Source organism: Hylobates moloch, unplaced genomic scaffold (assembly GCF_009828535.3).
Source record: "Hylobates moloch isolate HMO894 unplaced genomic scaffold, HMol_V3 SCAFFOLD_1, whole genome shotgun sequence".
In the NCBI taxonomy this organism is placed as follows: Eukaryota; Metazoa; Chordata; class Mammalia; order Primates; family Hylobatidae; genus Hylobates; species Hylobates moloch.
The window spans coordinates 59,909,215-59,932,691 of NW_026652276.1; the positions used below are offsets into that span (position 1 = coordinate 59,909,215).

General features: G+C 36.1%; 1 protein-coding gene and 1 pseudogene across 7 annotated transcripts in view; both read left to right on the forward strand.

Annotated features, from left to right (window-relative positions):
* PDE1A (phosphodiesterase 1A) overlaps positions 1 to 23,477 on the forward strand; it is a 465,582-nt gene that overhangs the window by 133,945 nt on the left and 308,160 nt on the right. The window lies entirely within an intron of this gene.
* Positions 3,003 to 4,781, forward strand: LOC131383758 (tigger transposable element-derived protein 1-like; annotated as a pseudogene).

Here is a 23,477-nt window from a genome sequence, read left to right on the forward strand (position 1 = left end):
TTTGTTTTTGTTTTTGCCTAAAGAAAATCTTTACTGTGAGAAATGACAAATCAGATTTTGTTTAGAAGGTCTGTGAATTTAATAGCAGTTGAGCTAGAGCTGATTATGTGGATATTAGCTTTTTTATTCGTATATATTCATGGGTACAAGTGCAATTTTGCTACATTGATGCACTGCACTGTCATGAAGTCAGAGTCTTCAGTGCATCCATAACTAGAGTAATGCACATTGTACCCACCAAGCAACCTCCCATCATTCACCCCTCCTCATCTCTCATACCCTTTCAAGTCTTCATTATCCACCATTCCACACTCTGCTTCAATGTGTACACATTATCTAGCTCCCACTTATGAGGAGAACGTTCAGTATTTGTCTTTGTGTTTGAGTTGTTTCACTTAGGTTAATGGCCTCCAGTTCCATCCATGTTGCTGCAAAAGGCATGATTTTATTCCTTTTTTGTGGCTGAATAGTATTTCATTGTGTATATAGACCACATTTTCTTTATCTAGTTATCCATTGATGGACACTTAGGTTGATTTCATATTTTGCTTTTGTGAATAGTTCTGTGATAAATAGACAAGTACATGTATCTTTTTGATATAATGATTTTTCTTTCCTTTGGGTAGATACCAAGTAGTGAGATTGCTGAATCATATGGTCATTCCATCTTCAGTTCTTTGAGAAATTTCCATACTGTTTTCCATAAAGGTGGTACTAATTTACATTCTCACCAACAGTGTATTAAGTTCCTTTCTTTCCACATCCTCTCCAACATGTTACTTTTTGTCTTTTTAATATTAGCCATTCTCATTAGTGTAAGATGGTGTCTAATTGTGGTATTAATTTGCATTCATCTGATTATTAGTGATGTTGAACGTTTTTTCATATGCTTGTTGGACATTTGTCTTCTTTAAAAATATAGTCTATTCATCGCCCTAGCCCACTTTTAAATGGGATTATTTGGGAACTTTTTTGTCGTTGAGTTGTTTGAGTTCCTTATACATTCTGTCCCCTTTTGGAAATATTTTCTCTTTCTAAATGGATTTTAAAATAAAAAAGTTTAGAGGAAGCGTGTCTTACGAAACTCTTTTAGCCACCGTATTGCTGAACCATTGACTTTCTTGTTGACATTCACTGAAGAGTTGGAACACTATTCCTATTCAAGAAAGTTTTCTACAAAAAAATTCTTAAAAAGGAAGGAAATGATAACATAAAAATTCTCTTTCCAAAGCACAGCGTAATAAAATGGTGTGTAGTACATAGCATCTTAATATGTAAAAGGAATTGGGTTGGTATATCTTGGAGAAGAAACACTTAGAAAACTTTTACCTTACCTTCTATCCTACACTCAAAAACTAGTTTCATTTTAGTCAAAATTTGAGAAGTCATAATTCAAGAGACTTCTGTATTTTGCTTTATTTTAATTGGACTTCTTGTGAGAACATCAAAAATTGTACTGTATATAAAAGGTTCTTCAGGACGTCTAATGATTGTGGGACTAGATGAGGTCAATTCTGTGGTAGGCATAGGGAAAGCTTCTTGTTCATATTTTTCATCTGCCTGACATATAATACCTTTGTGATATGTTATCCATTTTATTAAATAAAGTTATTGAAATGCATCTCTTCTTTATAACTTCTAAGTGTTCTAAAGCTACATGACTATGGATTATAGCTGATGGCTTTAGATAATATTTTTGCTCTAGATATACATGTATTGGTCTGTAGAGCAAGTTGACTTTCATGTTACCACTTAAAAAATTTAGTTCACTAAATTTTGAAGATTGTCATTTGCCTACTCTCTGTTTTTTAGATAAGTGTATATAATTTTAACTATTTGAAATGTTATTCCACCTACATGCAGTAGTTAAGCACAAAAATCACTTAGAACACAGGCAAGGTAATTCATGAAAAACAAATTGCTGTATCAAAATAGTCATAGTATCTCTATAAAAATGTGAAGTCAAATGTCATCTCCCACTGGATTGAGCCTAATGCTCCTTGTGCAAAACCTTTCTTCTAACTGTTCTATAACACAATAGAGATTCTCTTCACTCCATGACTGTGTTCGTATATAGTACCTATTTGCTGTTCCATGAACAGTGCATACTGTCTCTTGCATCTACCCTCATTTCACAGGATGACTTCTTCCCATTCTTAAGATCTCAATGTATAGAAAACCACTTTCGGAATAAATCCTGGATTGCAAGACAGTAGTGGAGTCCCCTCCACTTTGAATATACAGCTTCTTGTATGTATTTACTGACTTCACAGTGTTATCATGTCTTTATTGAAATTTCTTATTTCTCTGTCTTACTGAACTATAAGTTCCTAGAGAGGAAGAATTGTCTTCTTGTTTACTGTTAAATAGCTATTTCTGTAATAGCTTTTGCTAGAGAATAGCTGCTCAATTAATATTTGGAGAATTGAATTAAACTGAATATTTAGAATGCTAGAAAGCATTGAGACTTACACCACAGAGTTTGATGTTAGCTTTAGTTTTTCATAGCTGCACTTAATCAGGTTAAGGATATTCCTGCTAAGCTCTAGATTTCTCAGCTTTTATTATGAAATGTTGGTCTATTTTGTCAAATTCTTTCACTAAATTTACTGAGATGATTGCATAAGCACCTCATTTCATTACACTTTGCTTTACTGTACTTCACAGATATTGTGCTTTTTATAAATTAAAAGTTTGTGAGAACCCTCTGTTGACCAAGTCTACCAGTGCCATTTTTCTAACAGCATGTTTTCACTTAATGTCTTTCTCACATTCTGATAATTCTTGCACTATTTCAAACTTTTTCATTATTATTATATTTATTATGGTGATCTGTGATCAATGATCTTTGTTGTTACTATTGTAATTGTTGTGGGGCACCAACCACATGCAAATAAGACAGATAACTTAATAAATGTTATGTGTGTTCTGATTGCTCCTACTGGTCAGCTGTTACCTCTCTCTCTCTTCCTCTCCTTAGCCTCCCTGTTCGCTGAAACAATATTGAAATTAGACCAATTAGTAAACTTTCAGTGGCCTCTAAGGCCTCTAAATGTTCAAGTGAAAGAAAGAGTTGCATGTTTCTCACTTTAAATCAAAAGCTAGAAATGATGAAGTTTAGTGAAGAAGGCACAGTGAAAGCCGAGATAGGCTGAAAGCTTGGCCTCTTGCACCTAACAGTAAGCCAAGTTGTAAACACAAAGGAAAAGTTATTGATGAAAATTAAAAATGCTATCCTGGTGAACATATGAATTATAAGAAAGCCAAACAGCCTTATTGCCGATATGGAGAAAGTTTTAGTGGTCTGGATAGTCGATCAAACCAGCCACAGCATTCCCTTTAGCCAAAGCCTAATTCGGAGAAGCCTCTTCAATTCTATGAAGGCTGAGAGAGGTGAGGAAGCTGGAGAAGAAAAGTGTGACGCTAGCAGAGGCTGGTTCATGAGGTTTAAGGAAAGAAGCTGTCTTCCTAACATAAAAGTGCAAGATGAAGCAGCAAATGCTGATGGAGAAGCTGCAGCAAGTTTTCCAGAAGATCTGGCTAAGTTTATTGATGAAGGTGGCTACACTAAACAATGGATTTTCAGTGTAGATGACACAGATTTCTATTGGAAGAGGATGCCATCTAGGACTTTCATAGCTAGAGAAGAAAAGTCAATGCCTGACTTCAAAGCTTCAAAGGCCTGAGTGACTCCCCTGTCAGGAGCTGATGAAGGTGGTGACTTTAAGTTAGAGCCAGTGTTCATTTACCATTCTGAAAATCCCAGAACACTGAAGAATTTTGCTAAATCTACTCTGCCTCTATTCTAGAAATGCAACAATGAAGCTGAATAACAGTACATCTGTTTACAGCAAGGTTTACTGAAAATTTTAAGCCCAGTGTTAAGACCTACTGCTCAGAGAAAAGGATTCATTTCAAAATATTACTGCTCATTAACAATGCATCTGGTCACCCAGGAGCACTGCTAGTGATGTAAAAGGAGATTAATGCTGTTTTCATGCCTGCTCACACAACATCCATTCTGAAGCCATGGACCAAGGAGTAATTTTGACTTTCAAGTCTTATTATTTAAGAAATACATTTCATGAGGCTATAGCTGCCACAGATAGTGATTCTTCTGATGGATCTGAGCAAAGTAAATTGAAAACCTTCTGGATAGGATTTGCTATTCCAAATCCCATTAAGAACATTTGTGTTTCATGGGAGGAGGCCAAAATATCAACATTAACATAAGGAGTTCAGAAGTTGACTCCAACACTCATGGATGACTTTGAGGGGTTTAAGACATTAGTGGAGAAAGTGACTGCAGATGTGGTGAAAACAGCAAGAGAACTTGAATTAAAAATAGAGCCTGAAGAGGTGGCCAAATTACTTCAATCTTGTAATAATATTTCAATGGATGTGGAGTTGCTTTTTATGGATGAGCAAAGGAAATGGTTTGTTGAGATGGAATCTACTTCTGGTGAAGATGCTATGAACATTGTTGAAATGACAACAACGGATATAAACTTGTACATAAACTTAGTTCTGAGAAAGCAATGGCAGAGTTTGAGAGGATTGACTTCAGTTTCAAAAGAAGTTCTACTGTCAGTCAAATGCTATCAAACAGCATCACATGCTACAGAGATATCTTTTGCGAAAAGAGGAGTCCATTGATGCAGCAAACTTCATTCTTATTTTATGAAATTGCCACAACCACCCCAACTTTCAGCAGCCGCCACCCTGATCACTCAGCAACCATCACACTGAAGAAAGATTCTCTACCGGGAAAAACAGTATGATTCACTGAAGACTCAGATAATTGTTAGTATGTTTTAGCAATAAAGAATTTTTAAATTAAAGTATCTATGTTGTTTTTTAGGCATAATGTTATTTCACACTTCATAAATTACCATAGAGTGTAAACATAACTTTTATACATAGTGCAAAACCAGAAAATCTGTGTAACTCACTTTATTGGGATGCTACCTTTATTGTGGTGGACTGGAACTGAACCTGCAATGTTTCTGAGGTATGCCTATCTATGGTTTTCTCTCTTTGTTCAAGTAATATGGCTAATTACATTGATTAATTTTCAGATGTTAAATAAATCTTACATTCCTAGGACAAACATCTCTTTGGTAATGATATGTAATCCTTTTTTACATAATGCTCAATTTGATTTGCTAATGTTTTTTTACAGTTTTAATCTCTGTTTTCAAGTGATATTGGTCTGCAGTTCTCTTATGTTATCTTTGTTTGGCTTTGGAATCAGGATAATTCTGGCTTAATAAAATAAATTGGGAAGTTTTTTCTAATACTCTAGTCTCTGAAAGAGTTTGTGGATGATAGTTACTATTTTTTCCTGAAATGTTTAATATAATTCCCCATTGAAGCTATCTGGGTCCAATGTTTTCCTTTCGGGAAGGTTTTAATTACAAACTAAAATTTTAAATTTAATATAAAACTGCTCAATTTTAAAAAATGTTCTTCATGTGATTTTTAGGAATTTCCCATTTCATTTAGGTGCAAAATTTATTGGCACAAAGTTGTTTGTAATATCTTCTTCATATCCTGCAATTTCTTATTTTCCTTTTACTGTCCATAAAATCTGTAGTGAGGTGGTCTCTTTCATTCCTGATATTGGTAATTTTCTTTCCTCTCTCCCTCTTTCCCTTCCTCCCCTCCCTTCCTCTCTCCCTCCCTTCTTTCATTCCTCTTTTTTCTTCCTTATTTCTTTCCATCTTTTCTTTTCCTTTATCCCTTCCTTTTCTTTCTCCTTCCCAAGATATAAGCTATGCATACACTTTAATCTCTAGCTGCCCTTTTAGTTTGGTGAGCCTAGCAGCTCAAAAGACAAATCTTAAGAGCTCCTCTTAGTTTCACCTGTATGGGAAGAGCAGAGTTGATTTTTCTCTAGGCTTCTATTCAGCAAAACTGTGTCCATGCCCTGTTGCCTTTTCAAAAATAAGGATTCCCTTGAGAAGAAAGAAGGCACTAGTTAGGAAGAAGAATAGAACTTTGGTTTACTTCACAACTCTAACCAACAGTTCCACCTCCTGTATAATGATCCATTTGTGTGCTCTTTTTGCATGCTTCAGTCAAGAGCCCCCACTCCTGAGGATGGAGTGATGAATATGAGTAACACCCCTTCTTTGAAGATCTTACTGTTTATAGACCAGAGTACATAGCTCTCTGTCTAGTATTCTAAGTCCTCTTCTCTCTGGTCTTCCCAACTTTCCAATGTTCTATTTCACTGTTTCCATCCTCACCTCTCCAGGTGAGATGGTTTACTATTTTGCCAACGTACTTCGTGGATTTATGTTACTATGCCTTCACATTTGTAGGACCATCCCACTCCTCAATTTCCCCAATTTCTAATTTCTCTACATTTTCTAGGAGAACTAAAGCCCAGAGAGGTGGCAGAAGTTGATCAATGACAAACATTTTATTTGAGAGAATGAGAAAAGAAGACAAATGTAGGGTTTTTCTTTCCTAACTCTAAGAGTTTGATTTTAATCTGGTGAGAAATAGGATGCCTTTTAGGTTCCTGGGAAGATAACTCTTAGGAAGAAAATGTGGTCTGGGAAAGATAAACTCAATGTGTTTAAATAGTAGGATAGAAGATGAAACTTGTGATAAGTACAAGAGCAAAGAGGATTGAGGTATTCAGGTTAGTTCAGAGGTTGTGGGACAAAGAGAAACTTATGCATTTAAAGACATTATGAAGAAAAGAAGTGACAAACCCATTCAAGACCTTAGGAATGAAGAACTGGCAGGTTATACGCACACACACACAAAAGTGTAGGCAACACCTTAAAATTCTTTATTTAGATTACCCTAAATTTTATCATATTGTTTGGTATAGTAAATATTTATGTAATTTTATTTATTTTTACAAATATTTTTTTGAATACTACTCTTTTCTGGCATCACTCTAGACACTGGGGCCACAAAAGTAAACTATTTAATGAATTGACATGTTCTCATCATCAAAATGGATATGCCAAAATTGTATTAAGGCTTTTAGAAAAAATTGATTCTGCATAGTTATTTTTAAAAGATGAAGTAATAATCCTGATTTGGGGGATATTAAGAAATATCTTCTATGCTTGGCCGGGTGCAGTGGCTCACGCTTGTAATCCCAGCACTTTGGGAGGCCGAGGCGGACGGATCACGAGGTCAGGAGATCGAGACCACGGTGAAACCCCGTCTCTACTAAAAATACAAAAAAATTAGCCAGGCGTGGTGGCGGGCATCTGTAGTCCCAGCTACTCGGAGAGGCTGAGGCAGGAGAATGGCGTGAACCCGGGAGGCGGAGCTTGCAGTGAGCCGAGATTGCGCCACTGCACTCCAGCCTGGGCAACAGAGAGAGACTCTGTCTCAAAAAAAAAAAAAAAAAAGAACTATCTTCCATGTTTGTCTGTGGATAACTACATTCAGCAGACATGAAGTCAGTAAATATTTGTGTCTACTGGACAAAAATTATTGCTTTAAACTGCATCAAACATATTTTAAGGTTAATATTTTATGGAGTAATTTAGATAGTGCTATTCTCAAACATTATACTTGCCAAAGGACAGAATAAAGAAAATAAATGCTTTCTAAACCAAAGAGTATCTTATTTTCTACTTAAAAAAATTTGTAATTCCTGTGGTTCATTAGGAATTATACAGCTCCTAATTGAATGTATTAATATAATTGATTGAATGTATCAAATTTTTTCAAAAAATTAAAAATTTTTTTGAGACACTTCTCTGAATTGTTTTTTGATAAACAGAGGTTCTCAAATTCCAATTCTTTTGTATGTATGTTTGGAAAGGAAAATTGTAAAAATTCTTAGGCATAGACATTTACAATATTATTGGATGAAAGCAAAGCTAGTTATTCCACTGTGATTTGAAAAGTAAACTTTAGGTTAGATTGTAAATATTTGGTAGTTCAAAATTGTTCTCTCCCATTAAATTATTATTACTGCAGTCCTTATGAAATAAAGGCACTGTTCCTTTTGCTAGCCATCACAGTTTATTTTTTATAATTGTAAAGGATTAAGTCAAATTAAAAAAACTGACGTAATGTCAAGTTAACAAAATAGAGGTAGAAAAACATACTTTTAATATTGTTGTATTTTAACATACAGTTAATATTTTTTAGTAGTCTTTAAGTCTCACTGTTTAATTACATATTCATTCAAAAACATTGATTGAGTGTTCACCATGTATCAGTAATTCTGCTTAGCATGAGGCAGACAGCGATGAAAACAGCTAAAGGGTCTATGCACAATGGTGCTTTCATTCTGGTGGTCTCAGCATCCTGGTCTGACTTGGGCAAGATTCCTATTAGGTTGGTTTAGCCAGAATCCCTCCTTACTGCTGATGTTTCCCTTCAGTGATTTTCTATTCACTGACCACCCTGACCCTGATCCTTGGCTATGAATTCCCACTTGCCTATGCTATATTCAGAATTGAGCCTGATTTCTACATTGATGTTTCTTTTCTCTCTACTGCAATTGTCATAAATTAAATGTGTTATTATTATTATTTTTTACCATGTTAGCTACTATCCAGCTCTGGTTTTTCTTTGACAAAGAAAATAAATCAGCTATAGAATAGAAATAAGAGGTTGATGCATAGTCTATTTTAGATAGGGTGGCCAAAACTCCTACTGAGAGGTATTTGGTCAGTTTAGGCAGAATTCTCCTTACCCCTAATATTCCCTTTTTACTAGTTTCTCATGTGTTGACCTGCACTCTACTTTTTGGCCATAAATTTTCACTCATCTCTGCTGTTTTTGGAGTTTGGAATAGGGTATTTGCCTTATACCCCACTGCAAGACCCTGTTGCAGTGGTCCCTATGCCTGTCACAATGGTCCTAAATAAAGTCTTTCTTACCATGCTTTAACAAGTGTCATTGAATAATTTTTTCATTAACACTACTCAGAATTTCAGGTGAACAATTGTAGAATCTCCATGACATCAGTAGCCTAAAGAAAACACAGAAAATTTTGGGAGTTCTAGATTCTTGGCATGGCTTGGTATAGGTGACCAGCTCAGGATGGAGGAGAGAGCTTTCATAGAGTAGCATAGCCATCACTGTGGCTCTGAATACCCATTCACTTATCTAACAGATAGAGTGAGAAGTGGGGCTGGCATAGAAGCAGTTCTTCCCTCGTCATTACCAGCTTCATATCCTTGCCAGAGGTTTCTTTGCCAGGAGATAATTCTGTTACCACGGGCTCCTAGAAGTGTTCTTTGGCAGCCCTGGGTGAATCTGATTTCATGCTTATGCTTTTCCACAGCTTGTACTTGCCTATGATTTTGAAAATTAACTCTGAATTTGTAATAAGTGGTACATATTTTGCATATTATTTTAACCTTACAGGGACTTGGGCACCAATTATCTTTTATAGATTTGTTAATCAATATTAACAAAACATAAAATTTTTGCCTTGCGAAATGTACTTGTTCTTCCTCTCATAGAGCCATATGTGAGTGGAAAGATCTTGAATTGTTCCTGCTCTTCTTGACAGAAGAAAATAAAAGTATGTCTTCCACAATTCTTTTCTTATGGTAACCATTCTTATTTGAGGCTATCAAAATTGCAGCAGGTGATTTCTTTTCTAGTTGAAGTACAATGCAGCATAAATATTCTCTTCTTTCACACAAAGAAGTTTAAATCAGAGTGGGCTTGCTTTCTAAATCTAAGGGTTGAAGACCGAGGGATAACATGTGCGTGGTATATTTGTTGTGCTGTGAATACTGTAGCATTCCAGGGGGTGAGAGTCTAACTTTGCAATACATATTTGTTTTTTAAAAATTAACTAATATTTTCAGATACATTGAGACCCTTAGATTTTTTTATTTTTATTATTTTATTCTATTTTATTTATTTATTTTTATTTTTTGAGATGGAGACTCGCTTTGTCACCCAGGCTGGAGTGCAGTGGCACACTCTCAGCTCACTGCAACCTCTACCTCCTGGGTTCAAGGGATTCTCGCCTCAGCCTCCCGAGTAGCTGGTACTACAGGCTCATGCCACCATGCCTGGCTAATTGTTGTATTTTTAGTAGAGATGGGGTTTCTCCCTGTTGGCCAGGCTGGTCTCGAACTCCTGGCCTCAAGTGATCCTCCTGCTTTGGCCTCCCAAAGCGCTGGGATTACAGGTGTGAGCCACCATACCTGGCCTACCCTTAGAATTGTAGTCATTTTATTAATACAATGCAGAAAATTAGTCATAAGAAAAATATAATTAGCATTTGATTTTAAAACTCATAATACAGATTGTGAATAACATCATCCCTTTTTACTTTTATTTTAAAATTTCAAAAAATAAAAAAGAGTTTCAAGGTTTTGATATTTTTATTCTGAATTTTTAAAAAATTGGTAGAGAAAAATAATCCTAGTATTTCTTGTTGGGGAGGGGACATATGTGTCCCCGCTCACTGCAGTACTGCCTCTAGGGCTCCCTGCTTACACCCTTTTTTTTTCCTTATCCTTCTCTTAAGGTGGAAGTATGTTAATTTGACCAGTCAATATCTAAGAAAATTGTTGAGAACCACTGCATGCTAAAAGTCAGGGCCCATGCTCTCTGTTCCTTCTTTTTCCGTTCTTCATGCACAGAATGAGTAGGTTAGCCAAAACGTGGCTGTCCTTGTCACTTGTCCCTCTCCACAATCAAGCCTAAACCTAACAGACTGTTAAATACCAAGAGTTTGGTTTGAGGGTGCTGATCAGAACTCAGTCCTGCTTTTAAGATATATATATATATCTTAAGTATAAGTGTGTATATATATATATATATATATATATATATATCTTAAGTATAAGTGTATATATATATACATATATACACTTTTTTATATGTCTATTCTTTTTTTATTATACTTTAAGTTCTAGGGTACATGTGCACAACGTGCAGGTTTGTTACATATGTGTACATGTGCCATGTTGGTGTGCTGCACCCATTAACTCATCATTTACATTAGGTATATCTCCTAATGCTACCCCTCCCCCTGCCCCCACCCCACAACAGGCCCTGGTGTGTGATGTTCCCCTTCCTGTGTCCAAGTGTTCTCATTGTTCAGTTCCCACCTATGAGGTGTTTGGTTTTTTGTTCTTCCAATAGTTTGCTGAGAATACTTTTTAAAGAGAATGAGCCCCCTTGGTTTCATCTAGCAAGCATTGTCTATCTGGCTGGATTTTAACTGATGAGCATGCAACCCAATCAGAGCTATAAGACACAAGATAAATTTTTCTGGGGCTTCTGGCAAAAGCTAGTTTAGATCTTTCTTCTACTGGATTTGTGAGTGTGAAGAGGTGAGAATAACCTTTTTGCTGCCAAGGAGATCCACCTTGAGGATGAGGCTTACTCACAGGGGAAAGGACAGCTGAGATACACAGAGGAAACAAATCTTGATGATATTATTTGAAACTCTGAATCAAACCATAGCTGAAGAAAGCACCAGCACTGGAATCTTCATTTATAGGTCCTACATATTTCCCATCTTTCTTTAAGTCAGGTTGAGGTCTGTTTCTGTCACTTGCAACATACAGGATGCTGTTACAGGGGAATGTAGGAGGGTTAGATTGTGCACTCCATCATGGGTTATGATATGGTTGGTGAGGGATTATTGGTTTCTGGCCCAACTAATAATGGTGGGATATTTTGTTTCCTATTTGGTTATTATTCCCAAGCTTATCACTCTTGGCTACCTTATATGGGAGAGAGATGGGAGAGAGATGGGAGAGTCAAAGTGAATAGCAGGGCAGATTCAATATTCCTGGTTTTAAAACTGTATATGTGCATCAGACATCCATGTTTTATCATGAATCATCTGGCCCAAGGTTTTTAAAATTTTTCGATGGAAACAATTTAGTTGACAGTATTCAAATATTTTTTTAATGGCTGTACAATATCTTATTTCATGTAATGAAGTCGTATGTTCCAGAGTGGAAGTGGTTGAACTTTATTTTAGTTTTTCATATTCCTTTCATATTGCTATAGTTCTACGCTGTAGAATAATATTTGCTAACGAATACACCTCAGAACTCCAGGCTCACAAACACTTCATGAGAAAAATATTCCATGGCCAAATAAGTCTGTGAAATGCTGCATATGAGGTCACCTTCTGACCACTCATAGGGTACTTTAGTATATTAAGAACTTTGGCAAATAGTAAAGAAGCTTATTTATTTTTCCTTAGTTCATTTGACCATGAATTCTCTTCTCTCTTAGCCCTCCACCTTTTCTTTTCCTTGTAATACCAAGTGGAGGCGAGTGGGTTAAATAAGAATGCTACTCTTAGGTTGGTACAAAAGTCATTGCAGTTTTTGCCATTAAAAGCAATAACAAAAACTACAATTACTTTTGCACCAACCTAATAAAATGATAACGTTCTCTCTCATTGAAAACCTGATATTTTCTAATTTGTAGTTATAGTTATTCAGCAGAATGGCTTATTCCTTTTGTTCAAATACAATTGAACATTAGAGCCTCTATTCTTTTTAGTTACTTTGTTTATGCATACTTAATCCAATTCTATCCACTAACAGTTCTACTTGAACTCTGGTTTCATACATGAAAGAAAAGTCATCTTTAGTAGAGCAAAGAAAACAAGGCAAATGCAATATTAAAGTTACATACAGGTTGCAATCAGGGTATGGTGATGCACATCTGTAGTTAGTCTCAGATACTTGAGAGGCTGAAGCAGGAGAATTCTTTGAGCCCAGGAGTTAGAGGCAAGCCTGGGCAACATAGTGACACCCCACCTCTTAAAAAGGTGTTACATATGGATTTCAATATTCCATGGGATCAGAGGGCTTTTACTGTTTTTGAATGAAAGGTCGAACTGGTGATGGGAAGTAACACTGGGGAAGTGAGGCTTGACCTATCTTGTGGGTTGAATGTGCACCTGTCATGGAAGTGGCTGCTGGGAGTATTGAAAATGAGAGGACCTGTGACTGAAGGCTTCAAGGTATGAGATATTCTCTTGCCTCTGAGGGACAAAGATAACAATAGCTGGATTGATGGATTTTATATAGATTTGTATTTTTACGAAAGTCACTCTTGCGGTAGGTTGAAAGAGGGATTGGAATGAATGAGCAAGATGTTAAAAGAGGTAGTATCAATTGTGGCCATGGACTAAGTAACAGGAGTGAGGAAGAAGGAAGAACAAAAGATGACTTGGCAGTTGTCAGTGAATGGAGATTGAGGTGGCTAAGAAGTGGGTTCTTTGACCTTAAGGATTTAAAGTGGAATAATATGATAAAAGCAACTAAGTATTTATTGAGCTCCTGTTTGTGCTAGGTATGGTGCTAAGCACAATGGGGAAGATTACTATTCTCTAAAATCTCAGAGTTTTGAGAAAAAAATACTGAAATACTGTGCATGCTACAGTGGATATTTGTTAGGGGTTTTTGGCTGCTCACATTCAACCCCCTTTGTAGCATTCCCCATTGAATGTTGGTAGTTATTCCTGTTATGGAAGCTAAAGGTGGCCAGATATTCTTCCTCCTTCTTCACTTCCTGGCAGCTAGAGTTCCTTTAGGGACCTAGGCTTAGTCAACTGATGCTCTTGAGCAGATTCAGAATGTGAAGTTACTGATGGGAAGGCACTGAGTAGTTAGTGATCATTTGTGGATTAAGAGTGCAACCACCCAGTATCCTTTTAGTAAATTCCTTTTCTGACCAAGTTTCACCTGACAGATATAAACACAGGCATTAATGAATTCAAGTGAGAACATAAAACTTGATTTAGGAGAATAAGAAAGGGAGAGCTTTAAAGCTTGCTGTTAGAATTGAAGGAAATTCTTATGGTCCAACTTCCTCTCAATATGCACTGGAGGCAGCCTTCTCAAGGGGGAGGCTTATAACATTCCCTCCTCTGAGAACTTAGATTATATAGGTTCTCTGAACTTCTTTCTCTCTTCAGATGTTAGGCATTTAGTGCTTTGTATTAGGACTTCTGTCTTTGATGTTGGTGCTTCAAATTTTCATTAACTAAATATTAATCTTTTACAAGAACCCTCTACCTGTTTGTTGAGATTAATTTAACAGTCAGTAATAGGTATAGGTATTATTTATCTTAGAGATGAATAAAAATTGTGATAAACCAAATGTATTAAAATCATAAAATACTTCATGAGTTCAGGCAACAGATTGCTGTTGTGTTTATCATGTTAATGTGAAATGCTTTTACTATATTATGTAAGAATAAAAAAGAACAAGAGAAGATATTGATAAGCTTAAAGAGTAATCTTTAGAATATGATAGATGAAAAGCTGGACCACAAATGGCTAGAATAGTGGATTGGCACAGTTATCTGTGTAATTATCAGAGCACTTAGCAACATTTTAATTAGTGGGAATTTATGATGGCTTAAGTTGTTTTTGCTGTCCAGTGTTTTTAAAAGTGGTTGCCTACAGCTTTGACCTCCCCCACATTTTGCTTTGTTAAGAAAAACTCTTCAGATAAGCATAATTTCCCAATCAGAGGCAGGGTGATAAAATAAAATGAGTTTAAGTTTGAGTTGGGAATGCTGGGACTTAGTCGTGAGTCTGCTACTTCCTGTAATCATCTCTGAGCTTTAGTTTTCTCGATTACACTCAAATGAATCCTCTTTATTTGCTTTAGAGCATTATTGGGAAGATTTAATTAACACCAGCTATAAAATATCACTCTGGTCACTCTATATCCCCCTCACATAGCCTGTTAATTCCTATAGTTCTTACTGTACCTGACCTATTACTGAATTTTTCCCATCCTGAGTTAGAATGGAAGCTCCATGGACACAGGGACTTTACGTATTTTGTTAACTTCTTTTTTTTCGAAAGCGCATGGCAGTGCCTGCCACAGACAATGCGCTGAATACAATTTAGGTAATAAGGAATGAAAATATTGCTTTTTTTGTTTTTTATTATGAATGCTTTTCTTGGGAGGCTTGTTACAGATTGGGGTTAGTCCCAAAGTGTTGGATTTGAGGAAGCCTTCTCGTATTTGATTGATGAGCTTTGTTTGTTTCCCATTGTACCATGGTTATTACACATTATCTCAAGACAAGACAAGTGGCATTCTCCTAAAATTTTCATTCAAGCTACTTGCTGTAACTACTGTTGTAAATATGTATCTCAATATCATGTATCTTTTGTGTATATTTGCTAATATTGATGCTTTATAGAGGAGTGTTTCCCTTATCAATAGAGGATGTATAGAAATTTTGGCTTGAACCTAAGCATAAATTTTACTTTGCCCAACACAAGTCATAAATAAAGCTACATCTTAAATAGAATCTAATGAATTGTTAATGCTCAGTATTTATCCCCTCATTAAACCAAACCTATTTTTACTGTAACCATTTTAAATTTCTTCCCTTTACCATAGCTGTTATTTATCCAGTTATTGTATGTGGAGAAATGGTCCTTCACACAATATCAAAAACAATATATAAGTCTAAAGCACTTCCTAGAGTTATTTCTGCTAAGTACTGCTTGTCTGTATATGCTTTTTTGTAAGATAATTTAGTTACATAAGAATGAAGACTTTCTATTTTGAGGTTTGCCAGTCATCACACTATTCTAATCATCACTACCAAAACCATACATCAGCATTAATCTACTTTGTCATTATACTGTCCAAAGGACCTTTTCATAGAACTGTAGACTTTCAGAGTTGAAAGTTGACTTGAAGAATCTAGAATGCTTAATTACCGTCTACAAACTTAATTCTTTTCCTGAGATTTTTATCTAATTTTTTTGTTTACACACAGATTTAATTGTTTGCAGGCAGATGGCTGAAGAAAATATTGCTTATTTACGGTTTTCTACCTGTTTAACTAAGTGCTTAATATAAACATATATGATAATTGAGAAGAATGGCCTACTATATTATATGCAGGTAATTTCATGACAAGATCAGTAAAATAAGAGGCCACCAGCTAATATTTAGGAATATTTTAGAGTATAAAAATTTTGCAAAAAGAATGCAGCAGGGCAGAAAATTCCTTATATTGTCTGAATCAGTAAGTTTCTCCTCTACTAAGAAAGTGGAATTGTTTCTTGAGATGGAGCACACCTTGCCTGGAAGCATATATGCATCCTAACGAGAAAGGGAACGTGTACCAACTTAATCAGTCCAGACTGACTGGTTTTCAGTGTTCTCAAAGGCATTCATACTTACTGTTAGGAAATGTTTAAAAATGCTGGGGGATGTTTTTATGCTTGTTCCAGTGATTAACCACAGGCATTTAGTGTGTGAGATGCTATCCATCTTACAAGATAAAACATTGTATATTTCCTGCAAGAATTTTAAATTCCTCACCAGACATTTGTATAGGAGAAAACCTGTTTATATTAATTGGAGCCTAGAGACTAATTTGATTTTACATATAAGCACACGCACATTTTTTTGGCAGTTGTAGTATACACTGATTTTCCAGTAGTGCTACTATTGTACATATTGATAAAAGATTGAGAATTGTATTTCTGTGTAGTTTAAAATTTCCTAGAGTTACTCAGTTGTATCACATCACTAACGTGATCATGATATTTTTGTCAAGAATCCTTCACTGCCCTCCTTCTCTGCATGGGTAGCTGTTGTGCTCACGGTGATTGGTTCAATTGTTTCAATACTTCAGAATCTCTAAGTGTCATCATGCCTGAATGCTAATATAGATAAATTAATATCATTTTATTATGCTACTTTTATTTAGGCATTACACAGCTAAGGTATTATATTGATTCAAAAATTTATATGGGTAAGTTATGTCATTTGTAAAATTTAGGCTAATAAGGGGAGCATTATGAAATAGTTGTTATTTAAAAGATCTTTGTGTCAATAGAGTGACTTTGAAACTAGTGTGCATCGGAGTCTCTAGAAGGTCTTGTTAAGATCCATATTGCTGCCCCTAGCACCACCCCCCCGCCAACAGTTTCTACTTCAGTAGGCTTGGGAAGGGGGGCCGATTGTTTGCATGGCTGATAAGTTCCCTGGTAATGTGGATGCTGCTGATCCAGGGACCACACTCTGAAAGAACTAGTATAATATGTTAGAGAACCCGATTAGAGCTAGGTAACCCTGATGACTAGTTGGGCAGCATTTTACATCCACATTGAGTTCACATCTATGCGGTTTCAAAGATATGAATTAGGTCTGAATTTTCTTGAGTTAATTTGAATAAATGCATAAGTTTAATGTGTTGAAAATAATCTAAATATAATTTACTTTGAACAATCAGCACACACACATACTTGTTAGCAAATTCTTCTGTTAAAGTAATTTCCTGCACACAGATTTTTTTTTTTTTTTTTAATGAAGAAGTTCACAATTCTTTTGGAAAATAAGTAGACCAAATCAGACATCATGTGTCCAATTTGGCTATGGAGTTGTCTTGTTGACTTTTTTCAGGACTGAGAAAAAAAATGGCCTCCATCAAGTGGTATCCCAAAAAGCTTTTGGAGCTCTTTCATCACCGTATCAGCTTCATAATGAATGACTAATAATGATAGTGCCAAAACAAAGGAATTACCCTAATGAAGAGTCTTGCTACCACTATGCTTTGCTGAGGTGGACAATGAAAACTTGAGCAGAAACTATAATTTATCTGATCATTTTTAGGCCATAAAAGTACATCAAGTCACTTCTAGTTACACGAGAAAATAGTTTCAGTAACAATATGCCTAGTTGAATGAAATAAAGTATCTGTCTTCATTTAAGGTGAAAGGTTTTCTAATCAGTCAGCTTGGATCTGTTTGTGCGGACTGTCCATGGTGAAATAAAAAAGTAAAAGTGCAGTCACCATCTGTTCTTTTTTCTTGGCTAGTACCTATTTACAGGGCTGCTTCGTGTTTGCTTGACTCGATGTGGGGTGGGAAGAAAAAGGTTAAGGGCAGGAAAGTTATCCTTTGATTATTCTGGTTTTGCCATGGTGATTAAACACTGGCATTGCAGGGCTTTAGCAGACTTAAATGGAGCACATTTGAAGGTTACTGGCTCTCGAACTCTTCTTCTGCGAGTCTTACTTTGATGGGCCTCCAGCTCACTGTGAAACATGAGGCAAGTTGTCACCTTTTTTGCTTGGGGCTTCAGTAGAAACTGAGATGGTAAACGCTTCATTGCAACAATCTGTTCCAGTAAAATGTAGTGGCATTGTTCACTGAGCAGAAAAAAGATTTTGTGGATTAGTGGTGATCACAGAACTAAGGTGCTGGAAGTTAAGCTGAACAAATCATGAATAACAAAGAAAACAAAACAAAAGCTTCAAGGACATATGCAAATGAGACAGGAATTTAATCTTTGTTAGGAAAGCAGACTTCTAGCATGCATTTATCAATGTTGTCAGTCATCCCCTACACATATGTGCACATAACACACACATGAACACACTGAAGATATTTCCTCCAGGTGCATGTAAAATATGCTACTTGGATTGAAATTCAAATGGGATTGATCAGTCAAATAACTTGAGACCTCACAGTAATCTTCACACTTAACCTTAGACACCTATGCAGTCATGTTGGGAGCAGGTTACAATGTTACCTCAGCACCACAGTTTATTTCTGTACTTGATTTCTTAAGTACAGAAGATAGAACTGATTTAGATAGCATAGTACATATTTTCTGGCCTTTTAAAATTTATTTGAGACCTCTTGATGAAATGGACATATTACGTATTTCTGTCACCTGGATTTTCCTGGATAATTTGATGGAATATTTTAAGTTTCAGTAAATCAGAACAATAAACAAACTCAGATATATATATATATATAAGAAAATGCGTCTGTCTTGTTTGCTGCTATGGAACCAGTGCCCAGAAGAAGTTCTAGCTCATGATTGGCACTGAATGGTGAATGAGAGAAAAAGGAAAAAAGGAAAGCAGAGGTGCTTGGAGGAAAGCAGTGCAGAACAGAAGTAGTAAGAAAGACAAAGCCATGGAGGCAGTAGGAGAGAGGGGCAGCTCAGAGCTGCATGGGCAGCGGTACTGCACAACTCTGAGCATCCTCAGTTTGCTTCTCTTTCGGTGTTCTTGGTGCCATCAAAAGTTTAAGCAACTAGACTATAGGTTATGCAAGTTTGCATTGACATGTGAGCTCAGGTCCCTGATTATGGCTTGAAAGAATAGCAGAATCTTACTGGTAAAAGTATATAATAAATTTCAGATTAATTTTTATTAAAAAATTAACATTTTAAAAAAGGCTTGAAGAGTTAGTTACACAGTTAAGTAAGGTACAGCGTTTTCTGATGATGCCAGTTAATAACAGAAATAGATCTGGGGAGTGTGCATAGTTTTGTCTTTTCATATGTCCAGATACATACTAATAATTTATGCATTTGTATAGTTAAAGTATTTTTTCTTCTTTTTTAAAAATTATTATTATACTTTAAGTTTTAGGGTACATGTGCACAATGTGCAGGTTTGTTACATATGTATACATGTGCCATGTTGGTATGCTGCACCCTTTAACTCGTCATTTAGCATTAGGTATATCTCCTAATGCTATCCCTCCCTCCTCCCCCCACCCCACAACAGTCCCCAGAGTGTGATGTTCCCCTTCCTGTGTCCATGTGTTCTCATTGTTCATTTCCCACCCATGAGTGAGAACATGCGGTGTTTGGTTTTTTGTACTTGCGATAGTTTGCTGAGAATGGTGGTTTCCAGTTTCATCCATGTCCCTACAAAGGACATGAACTCATCATTTTTTATGGCTACATAGTATTCCATGGTGTATAGGTGCCACATTTTCTTAGTCCAGTCTATCGTTTTTGGACATTTGGGTTGGTTCCAAGTCTTTGCTATTGTGAATAGTGCCGCAATAAACATACGTGTGCATGTGTCTTTATTGCAGCATGATTTATAATCCTTTGGGTATATACCCAGTAATGGGATGGCTGGGTCAAATGGCATTTCTAGTTCTAGATCCCTGAGGAATCGCCACACTGACTTCCACAATGGTTGAACTAGTTTACAGTCTCACCAACGGTGTAGAAGTGTTCCTATTTCTCCACATCCTCTCCAGCACCTGTTGTTTCCTGACTTTTTAATGATCGCCATTCTAACTGGTGTGAGATGGTATCTCATTGTGGTTTTGATTTGCATTCTCTGATGGCCAGTGATGATGGGCATTTTTTCATGTGTTTTTTGGCTGCATAAATGTCTTCTTTTGAGAAGTGTCTATTCATATCCTTTGCCCACTTTTTGATGGGGTTGTTTGTTTTTCTCTTGTAAATTTGTTTGAGTTCACTGTAGATTCTGGATATTAGCCCTTTGTCAGATGAGTAGGTTGCAAAAATTTTCTCCCATTTTGTAGGTTGCCTGTTCACTCTGATGGTAGTTTCTTTTGCTGTGCAGAAGCTCTTTAGTTTAATTAGATCCCATTTGTCAATTTTGGCTTTTGTTGCCATTGCTTTTGGTGTTTTAGACATGAAGTCCTTGCCCATGCCTATGTCCTGAACAGTATTGCCTAGATTTTCTTCTAGGGTTTTTATGGTTTTAGGTCTAACATGTAAGTCTTTAATCCATCTTGAATTAATTTTTGTATAAGGTGTAAGGAAGGGATCCAGTTTCAGCTTTCTACATATGGCTATCCAGTTTTCCCAGCACCATTTATTAAATAGGGAATCATTTCCCCATTTCTTGTTTTTGTCAGGTTTGTCAAAGATCAGATGGTTATAGATATGCAGCATTATTTCTGAGGGCTTTGTTCTGTTCCATTGATCTATAGCTCTGTTTTGGTACCAGTACCATGCTGTTTTGGTTACTGTAGCCTTGTAGTATAGTTTAAAGTCAGGTAGCATGATGCCTCCAGCTTTGTTCTTTTGGCTTAGGATTGACTTGATGATGCGGGCTCTTTTTTGGTTCCACACGAACTTTAAAGTAGTTTTTTCTAATTCTGTGAAGAAAGTCATTGGTAGCTTGATAGGGCTGGCATTGAATCTATAAATTATCTTGGAGAGACACCACCAAAAAAGAGAATTTTAGACCAGTATCCTTGATGAACATTGATGCAAAAATCCTCAATAAAATACTGGCAAACCGAATCCAGCAGCACATCAAAAAGCTTATCCACCATGATCAAGTGGGCTTCATCCCTGGGATGCAAGGCTGGTTCAACATAAGCGAATCAACAAATGTAACCCAGCATATAAACAGAACCAAAGACAAAAACCACATGATTATCTCAATAGATGCAGAAAAGGCCTTTGACAAAATTCAACAACCGTTCATGCTAAAAACTCTCAATAAATTAGGTATTGATGGGACGTATCTCAAAATAATAAGAGCTATCTATGACAAACCCACAGCCAATATCATACTGAATGGACAAAAACTGGAAGCATTCCCTTTGAAAACTGGCACAAGACAGGGATGCCCTCTCTCACCACTCCTATTTAACATAGTGTTGGAAGTTCTGGCCAGGGCAATTAGGCAGGAGAAGGAAATAAAGGGTATTCAATTAGGAAAAGAGGAAGTCAAATTGTCCCTGTTTGCAGATGAAATGATTGTATATCTAGAAAACCCCACTGTCTCAGCCCAAAATTTCCTTAAGCTGATAAGCAACTTCAGCAAAGTCTCAGGATACAAAATCAATGTACAAAAATCACAAGCATTCTTATACACCAATCACAGACAAACAGAGAGCCAAATCATGAGTGAACTCCCATTCACATTTGCTTCAAAGAGAATAAAATACCTAGGAATCCAACTTACAAGGGATGTGGAGGACCTCTTCAAGGAGAACTACAAACCACTGCTCAATGAAATAAAAGAGGATACAAACAAATGGAAGAACATTCCATGCTCATGGGTAGGAAGAATCAATATCGTGAAAATGGCCATACTGCCTAAAATATTTTTAATAAAAAGAAAAATATCTTTCAAGCATGTATTTCCATAGCATTGGTCATCTAAATGAGACTCAGAACCCAACTTTCACTAACTTCAATGGGAATTACAGAATACAGGCTTAAGTTATTTGTAAATTAGATTTGTCAGAAGGAAAGAACTTGCATATGGTGATTCACGTACTTTTGATATTCTCTATTGTTTCAGAAACCGATACAATAAACAGTGCCAGCTGTAAATAGCTACTTTTTTCCTTTTATAGTCAGTATACATTAATTTTTGGAAATGTGAGAAATTCTTTTTTTTCTTTGTGTCTTTTTTATACATAGTGAAAAGCTACCAAGTCGTACAGTGATATTCATGTAACATCTCTCTGATGCAGAAATTATAATTTCCAAAGCATGGCTCTTTGGAAATTTGAAAAAGAAAACAATAGCCTTAAAAGGAACAAGCCTGATTTGATCTTAACCAGTCTTGATTTAATCAAACTGCAGGGAATTTTCGTTGCCCTAGTAATGTTGGGTTTTTTTTTTTATGAAAACATTTTTGAGGACTAGCTTGATGTCACTGGTGTATTGTTTCCTACCATGAGCCAATAAATTCACTTTCATGGGCAAATGCTTACATTTTGGCCTCTGGGCTAACTGAGGCACACAACATGAGGTGGAGTCATAAATTGGCCAGCCCTGAGTTCCATTCATGGAAGATTTCATAGCTTATTTTTTCAGTTGGAAACTTTCTGGCTCAATGTGGCACTTTATGTTTCCATTTCTTCCATTCTTTTGCTTTGTCCATTATCTTTCTCTCTGGTTAGTAAATTTTGTTGGTGTCACAGACTTTTGAACATGTGGTATGTGCTTGATGGTGCTTTTGTTTCCTTCTGTATTGAATAAAAGAGAAGGCAGTTGGCAGTAGGAGTAATTAAAGATAATACCAGTGATGATGATGATGATGATTGAAAAGCCAACATTTATCGAGTGCCATTTACTGTGTGCCAGGTTCTATGCTCAGAAATTAATATATTTCTATTGTTTTATTTAATCTTGACAACAACCTAAAAATAATTTTAGCTAGCACATTTTATATTGTAGCATTATAAATGCTTTACATGGATGATCCAAGTGGGTGTAATTTAGTTTGGTATAATAGCTGAAGTCTAGTCATTAAAAAAATGTAAATTTAAATGCTACATATACTGTAGAGGGGTCAAAATTCACTCTGATTCTCTTCAGTTATTAGGGCAGCCCTATGTAGTAGTTATTATTCTCAAGCCTATTTTAGTAATATGAAAGTGAGGCAGAGAGATATTCAGAAGATTATCCAGTGTCGAATAGCTAGTAAGTAATGTAACCAACATTCAAATATGGGTCTTTTTCACATCTGATTTTATGAATACTAGAACTTTATGGTTTTGTAGAATTATAGAAATAGAAATAGAAATAAAGGTAAAAATGCCAAAGAGTGAATGTTTAGTGTCTCTCAGAGAATGTGGAAAAGAAGCCTGTATGGCATAAAAATCAGACAGAGGCACTTTCTCCTTTCAACTTGAAATGTTGTTGACAATATTTGAACTACAAACACCCTCCTTTGGTGAAGGAGTATAGGAAGAGGTAATGAGGTGAGGGAGGTTATTCTTATAGCCTCTCCTCATTTTTTTCACTAT